The sequence below is a fragment of the Diabrotica virgifera genome, chromosome 6 (assembly GCF_917563875.1).
Source record: "Diabrotica virgifera virgifera chromosome 6, PGI_DIABVI_V3a".
Taxonomy (NCBI): domain Eukaryota; kingdom Metazoa; phylum Arthropoda; class Insecta; order Coleoptera; family Chrysomelidae; genus Diabrotica; species Diabrotica virgifera.
In genome coordinates, this window is record NC_065448.1 from 138,009,121 (window position 1) to 138,017,530 (window position 8,410).

At 30.5% G+C, this 8,410-nt stretch overlaps 1 long non-coding RNA gene across 1 annotated transcript; it reads left to right on the plus strand.

Moving 5' to 3' along the window:
- Positions 1-6,183: 6,183 nt before the first annotated feature.
- On the plus strand, positions 6,184-7,590 carry LOC126886884 (uncharacterized). Its single transcript, XR_007698810.1, has 2 exons — positions 6,184-6,932; positions 6,994-7,590. It is a non-coding gene; the product is annotated as an uncharacterized LOC126886884 (long non-coding RNA).
- The last annotated feature ends 820 nt before the right edge of the window (positions 7,591-8,410 follow it).

Here is an 8,410-nt window from a genome sequence, read left to right on the forward strand (position 1 = left end):
ATATTATTATTTTATTTAATAAATAATTCTTTTTTGATTATGGCGCCATCTATCGACAACTAGAATAATCACCGAACTAGAATAATTACCGAAGTATTCCCAGACGTGCCTTTTTTTCTGTCACATACAATTTAATGCGTTAGAGAGAAATCGAAAAACTGTGACGCACTGAAAGATGATCATGAGAAAAAGAATACACGCTAACGTGTACGCAAATAAAAAAGTTAGGTACACGCGAAACGTCATCAAGTCAGTGACGTCACTATTTAGCGTGCACTGTTACTAGTTTTTTGCGTACACGCTAACTTGAGAATACCGCGAGCGTCAGTCAGAGTGAGGTTCACATTTGTCTAATCGCGTTGTGTTTATATTTTAATATTGATTAGTAAAGAGATTTCTTATTTTTATTTGTTTTTTTTTTTATTTATTTCTTATTTTAGTGTTTGTTTTTAAATTAATTATGGAGTGTGGACCATTATTTAGTTCTTTTAATGCGTTTAACAATATTTTAAAACAGTATGAAAAAGATAAATGAGACAAAAATTCGTGAGTAAGGGTAGCAGATGTTTTAAGATAAAATATATACAGGGCGATTGATTAGTGTGATAAAGCTAAGTAGATCCGCTATAGTTATAGATAGCAATAATAGTTAGTAACAAAAATTGTAGCAAACTTTGAGCTTCATAGTACAAAATTAATTAGAATGTTACAGGGCGTTCGATAACATAGTGGCAGACCAAAACTATGTTTTTTTAAATGGAACACCCTATATTTTATTTTGTTCGAAATCTTCTTAACTTCCCCATCACAAAAATATAAAGGTTGGGTATGTTATACAGGGTATTTACAAAGTTATAACCAATTTTGTATGAAAATCGTAACAAGTTCAACTCTCTGTATAAACAGAAATAAACACAACAGCATTGGTTTATGTTTATAAACTGTTATAATTAACTTACGTTTACGTATAAAAATTATTTTAACAGTATTTTGTACATACATGCCATATGCTGAATATATTAATATATAATATATGAATATAATAATATATAATAGTATATTATACTTTTATACAATATAGGTGCACATTGATTTATTACAATTAAGGCCGTGTCCCACCATCAAATAATTTGATCAAACTGGTTTGAGCAAACTGAAAGTGACAGTTAGTGACGTCACATCCTGAGTGTTCATTGTGGATAATAATGAAAAATTTTAATTTTAGATAAAGTACAAACAAGTTAAGGCCGCGTCTCACCATCAAATAATTTGATCAAACAGTTTGAGCAAACTTGACGTACTTGAGGAAGTACGTCAAAGTGACGTCACAATTGCAGTTTTTTTGAAATTCTAAAAATCTGTGCTCTCACTATCAGTCTAGTTTGATCAAATTTTTTGTATTGAGTTGTCTAACTTGTTTGTACTTTATTTAAAATTAAAATTTTTCATTATTATCCACAATGAACACTCAGGATGTGACGTCACTAACTGTCACTTTCAGTTTGCTCAAACCAGTTTGATCAAATTATTTGATGGTGGGACGCGGTCTTTAGACAACTCAATACAAAAAATTTGATCAAACTAAACTGATAGTGAGAGCACCGATTTTTAGAATTTCAAAAAAACTGCAATTGTGACGTCACTTTGACGTACTTCCGGAGTTTGCTCAAACTGTTTGATCAAATTATTTGATGGTGAGACGCGGCCTTTAAGTTTGAAATATCTGAATAGTTCTGCTTCCCTTCCCTTCCCTTCCCTTAATAACAAATATTTTTCTATCAAACACTAAACTTATCAAAATAGCGTGTACCAAAATATACAGTCACTGTGCACGCTAAATAATGACGTCACTAGCTTGATGAAATTTAATTCGCGTGTACCTAACTTTTTTATTTGCGTACACGTTAGCGTGTACCTAGACACAGCGAAAAAATTATGCAATATGAAACCCAAAGTTATTCTAAATATATGGTTATTAGTAGAACAGTAGTCCATACCAAACGCTATATTAAGTATCAATAAAATATTTATAAATAATACCTACAAAACACAAATAAATTCATCAAGACATAAATCATACGAATCATATGATCTCATTTTCAGCCGCCATTATGACATTTAGAAGTTTTACCAGCAGGTTTTACGTTTTTGCTCTTTGCGCAGAAATTGGCGCAGTTATTGTACAAGAATCTGTGCCTGACACAAATTCTTGTATCGTTTCTGATATCGTTTCTTGTATCTGTGTATGACACTATACATTTTTTTGACATATCAGAAATGATACTGGACTGACTTGCGCACTAGGATTTAATTCTTTAAAGTTTTTGAGCCTTTGATCGAGCGTCATAAAGTTAGCGAAACGGTTTTTTCAAAGTCGTTATTTTGACTTCTACCATAGCTCAAAAAATTGCACCTCGTTTGCGGATAATTGCACCATTCAAAATTTCATTTGCGGAGTTTCCGTTTTCGAGATATAAGCAAATCAAAAGTGGAGATTTCGGCGCAGCGCTAAAAATAAATGTCGATTTTCAGGGTATAAAATGCCGTAAAGTCACTAAATAACCATATCAAAAAATTGCACCTCGTTTGCGGAATATGAATAAACTGGTTTTAATTGAAAATTGTGAAAATTGAAAATGTTATAAAGGAAAAACGTTTTTAATGTTGGTTGCCTATACTGTAGGGGCAAAAGAATGCCAGAATAATTTTCACTTTTGGTAAACCTAAACTGTAAGGCTAAAAGTAGTATGTACCATAGTCAAAATTACTCCTCCTTACTTAAAGGTCCTCCTTTGAAATTTCCTCCTTAAATAACTCCTCCTTTGAAATTTCATTTGCGTATATTCCATTTTTAAGTTATATCAAAATGAAATTTCTCGGGACAGCGCCAAAGTATATATTTCCATTATCGGGATATTTATTAAAAGCTGTAAAAATAACAATAACCATATCATTTAATTTCTTCTGGTTTGAGGATTACGAATAGACCTGGTTTAAACTAAAAATCATAAAGCTTAAAAATTTTCCGAAGAAAAAAATTTTCCATTTTGGTGGTCCTAAACTGTATTTGCAAAAGTATTATCTGTATTGTAATGTATATCTAAAATGATTGCTTCCGACGTAAGAAAATCCCTCCATTCGAAATTTCATTTGCGGATTTTCCGTTTTAGAGTTATAAAAAATAAAAATTTTCGGCGCCGCACCAAAGTGTTTATTTCCTTTTTGTAAATATCAAAAGCTATAAAACCACTATATAATCATATCTTTAATTCCTCCTCGTTTGAGGATTATGAATATACCTTTTTACTAAACTAAAATTTTTAAGTTTTTACTAAAAATCATAAAAATTAAGAATTTTCTGAAGAAAAAAGATTTCCATTTTGGTGGGCCTACACTGTATTAGCAAAAGTATTATCCACCATATCTAAAATAATTCCTCCTGATTTGAGGATAATACCTCCATTCGAAATTTAATTTGCGGATTTTCCGCTTTCGAGATATAACCAAATAAAAAGTTGAGATTTCAAATAAATTTTCATTTTCTGGGTATAAAAAGCCGTAAAATTCCTAAATAACCATATCACCTAATTGCTCCTAGTTTGCGGATTATAAATAAACTGGCTTTAATTGAAAATAATGAAAATTGAAAATTTTATAAAGAAAAACGATATTAACGTCGGTTGTGGTTGCCTACACTGTAGGGGCAATGCAAAGGAATTATTATTCAAGTAGTGATGTTGATTATAGTTACTTTCGAGGATTCGTTACAAATCGTTACTTTTGTATAAAGTAATCATTTACAGTTACAGTATTCGTTACTTTGGATTACTATAATTACTTTTGTATTTGAGTACCGGTAATCATATCGAGAATCGTATTTCTCAGTAGGTAGAATAACAACGACCTTCACCGATCTGTTTAAGGGATAAATCGTTACTTTTGTATAAAGTAATCATTTACAGTATTCGTTACTTTGATTACTATGATTACTTTTGTATTCGAGTACCGATAATCATATCGAGAATCGTATTTCTCAGTAGGTAGGTATTTTGTATAGGTATTCTGTAACACCATTAAAACGCTTCATACCGATAACGATATTCCATAACACTCGTAAAATACCGGTCCCGTCCGTTACTAACTCGCTGGGATACGATTGGTATTTTTTTTATAGAAAGTAATCAAGTGTACTGGTTGTAGATACAATAGTCATTACCCGCTCTGATACGATTGGTACAAAGTAACGAAGTAATCAGAGTAATCAAAGTAACGATTTGCCTCTCTGCATAGTAATCGTTGCTTTCGGTATTCGTAAGTAACGAGTACTTTGTAACGAATAGTTACTTTTTCAACATCACGACTATATACACCATGGCCAGAATAATTTTCACTTTTAACTTAACACATTTAAATTTCTCCTGGTTTGAGGATTATGAATAAACCTGGTTTTAACTTAACTAAAAATCCGCTGTGTCTAGGTACACGCTAACGTGTACGCAAATAAAAAAGTTAGGTACATGCTTAAACGTCATCAAATCAGTGATATCATTTTAGCGTGCACTCTGACTAATTTTTTGGTAACTTTTTGGTATTACACGCTAATTTGAGCCGCGTGTATGCTGTGGTAAACATCTGTAAGTATCGCGAGTGTCAGAATGTGGTTACAATTTTATCTAATCGCGTTTTGTTTACACTTTAATATTAATTGGTAAAGAGTTTTCTTATTTTTTATTTGTTTAGTGTTTTTTTAATTAACTGTGGAGTGTGGACAATTATTTATATTAAATTTACATTCAAGGTGCAGTAGAAATAAACAAACAAGGACCCGTTAAATGCTACTAGGAGCACTCTAGAATCAAAATTTACAATATATTAACTTTGGAAATCATTATTTGGGATTTTCAATGAATATATACATATATTGTAAATTATGATTCGGGAGCGCTCCTAGTAGCATTTAACGTGTCTTGGTTTGTTTATTTCTACTGCATGTTGATTGTAAATTTTGTATAGTTCTTTTTCTTCTTAACTTCCCCATCACAAAAATATAACGCTGTGTCTAGGTACACGCTAACGTGTACGCAAATAAAAAAGTTAGGTACACGCGAATTAAACTTCATCAAGCTAGTGACGTCATTATTTAGCGTGCGCAGTGACTGTATACTTTGGTACACGCTATTTTGATAAGTTTAGTGTTTGTCTGATAGAAAAATATTGGTTATTAAGGGAAGGGAAGCAGAACTATTCAGATATTTCAAACTTAATTGTAATAAATCAATGTGTACCTATATTGTATAAAAGTATAATATAAGTACTATTATATATTATTATAATCATATATTATATATTAATATTTATATTTAGGTTATCAAAATAAATATTCAGTTGACATGGCATGTATGTACAAAATACTGTTAAAATAATTTTTATACGTAAGTTAATTATAACAGTTTATAAACCAATGCTGGTGTGTTTATTTCTATTTATACAGGGAGTTGAACTTGTTACGATTTTCATAGAAAATTGGTTAAAACTTTGTAAATACCCTGTATAACATAATAAACCTTTATATTTTCGTGATGGGGAAATTAAGAAGATTTCGAACATAAAATAAAATATAGGGTGTTCCATTTAAAAAAACATAAGTTTGGTCTGCCATTATGTTATCAAACGCCCTGTAACATTCTAATTAATTTTGTAATATGAAGCTCAAAGTTTGCTACAATTTTTGTTACTAACTTTTATTGCTATCTATAACTATAGCGGATCTACTTAGCTTTATCATACTAATCAATCGCCGTGTATATTTTATCTTAATACTTCCGCTACCCTTAATCACGAATTTTTGTCTCTTATCTTTTTCATACTGTTTTAAAATACTGTTAAACTCATTAAAAGAACTAAATAATGGCCACACTCCATAATTAATTTAAAAACAAACACTAAAATAAGAAATAAAAAAAAACAAACAAATTAAAATAAGAAATCTCTTTACTAATCAATATTAAAATGTAAACACAAACACAACGCGATTAGACAAATTGAACCTCACTCTGACTGACACTCAAGTTAGCGTGTACGCAAAAAACCAGTAACAGTGCACGCTAAATATTGACGTCACTGACTTGATGACGTTTCGCGTGTACCTAACTTTTTTTATTTGCGTACACGTTAGCGTGTACCTAGACACAGCGAAAATATAAAGGTTTATTATGTTATACAGGGTATTTACAAAGTTATAACCAAATTTCTATGAAAATCGCAACAAGTTCAACTCACTGTATAGTATAAATAAAAAAATACACCAAAGCATTGGTTCATAAACTGGTATAATTAACTTATAGTTCTGCTTCGCTTCCCCTTCCTCTAATAACAAATATTTATCTATCAACAAACACTAAACATATTAACAAAATAGGGTGTACCAAAATATACAGTTACTACGCACGCTAAATAATTTCGTCACTGGATTGATGAAGTTTAATTCGCATTCGCGTGTATTTAACTTTTTTATTTGCGTACACGTAAGCGTGTAATTACCTAGACACAGTATTTTTTTATTATTTAGTGTATGGTGGGATAGTCTTGGCAGTCAAGGTTAAGGTGAAACATAATGAATGGAATGGAAGAAGAAATATTTTTAACAACAACAACAAATTGGGAAGTGTTTTAAGGTTATGTTCTTTGTTGCTATTTTAATTTTAAGAAAAATTTTTGTTTGAGCTTCTTTTAATATGGCATAAAAAGGTTTTCAAATATTCCATCCTTAATGACTTCTTGGATAATGATAACAAGATCATAAGATAAACATGAAAATGCCATAGTATCCGGTGATGGAAAAAAGATGATCTTTGACTCTGATTAATCATAAGGAGAGAAATATTAGTGGGTGTCCAGTATGAAGAAAAAAGCTATGATGTAATAAATAATAAGTATGATTTTATCACTTTATTTTTTTTATAATATATTAATTCGGTACCGATTTTATTGTAGATTTGTTGAAGGCTAGTGAAATTACATTGGCTACATGTAGTTGTTCCAGAGCTGCTAAATGCCATCATATTGCAGGATTGGCACTATTAAGCGTTATAAAATTTTAAGTAGTGGATAAAGAGGTTGTAGAATGCTCCAGCTAAAACTTAATCTGAGGTAGCGAAATGTACTGAATTGCGTTATCAACCAAAGCCAATTTTAAAGCTAATTGGTTCTCACCAAAGCCATAAATGCCCACATGTTACTACAATCTTCCTCGAGGCACTTACGAGAGAAAAGTTATGTTGCAAAATTTTTCATCAACTTATCACGGAAAAAGATAAAATGATATTTTTCTCACGGCACGACTGCTCCCGGGTTAAAATCCTATATGGCGTCAAAATTAATGAGACACAAAAAAGGGTATGAAATCAACTATAATTATCTTTTAAATCCTTCATTTTTAAAACCTTCTCTCTCGGGAGGAAAACTAGAACATCGCTCCTTTGTTATAAAAATAGCTATTATCTTTATTAATTCAAATCATAATTTATTTTTAATTTATCATTATGAATGGCTGTAGGATTAATAGAAATAAAATAGTAATTTGTAAAAAAACATTGTTTTATTTAATCCAAATATGTACATAATGAATGGTATAAAAGAGGATATCTTTATTCGTAAGAAACCATTAACAAATGAATACAAAACAAAATGATTTAAGAAAAATCAATAGTATAGGTACAATTGTAATCAAAAATATACAATTACAATACTTATTTTAAATGGACATGTTGAAATAACAAGACAATTAACTTTAGTAAAAAAGATACACAATAAATCAGAACATAAAATAAAACCTTAGGTTAAAATAAACCCTACCTATTAGGTAAATTTAAATGCTACCAAAAATTTAAAAACATTTTTGTTTCTTTTTAGAAAAAGGAGTTTCAAAGCTAGTTGCGCACAGGCAGCTATACTACTACATAATGTATAATATCTCATATTGCTCACTATAATAATGAGTAAGCCTGAAAACGTAGAACCGTAATATACAGTATGCGCCACCATACTATTCTCTGTTTCAAACATTAGAGTCAGTATGTTATACCCTATTCCACGAACATATGCCTGTTTTGGATTACTTTGACAACGAATATTTTACTGTGCAAAATAAGAAGAACGAAAGTAAATTGCAAATTACATTGATGTTTATTGGAACAATTATTAGCGCCATTTACTTTCGTACTTCTTATGTTGCACAGTAAAATATTTGTTGTTGAAGTAATCGAAAACAGGCTTATGTTCGTGGAATGGCCCATAGTATATTGTAAGTGGGTTTGCCATTCTGTGAATTATCATAATAAATAAATCCTCCTTTAATATTCCACGGCAGTTAACAGCAATAATCCTCTAAAAGTACCTGCCTAATACCATA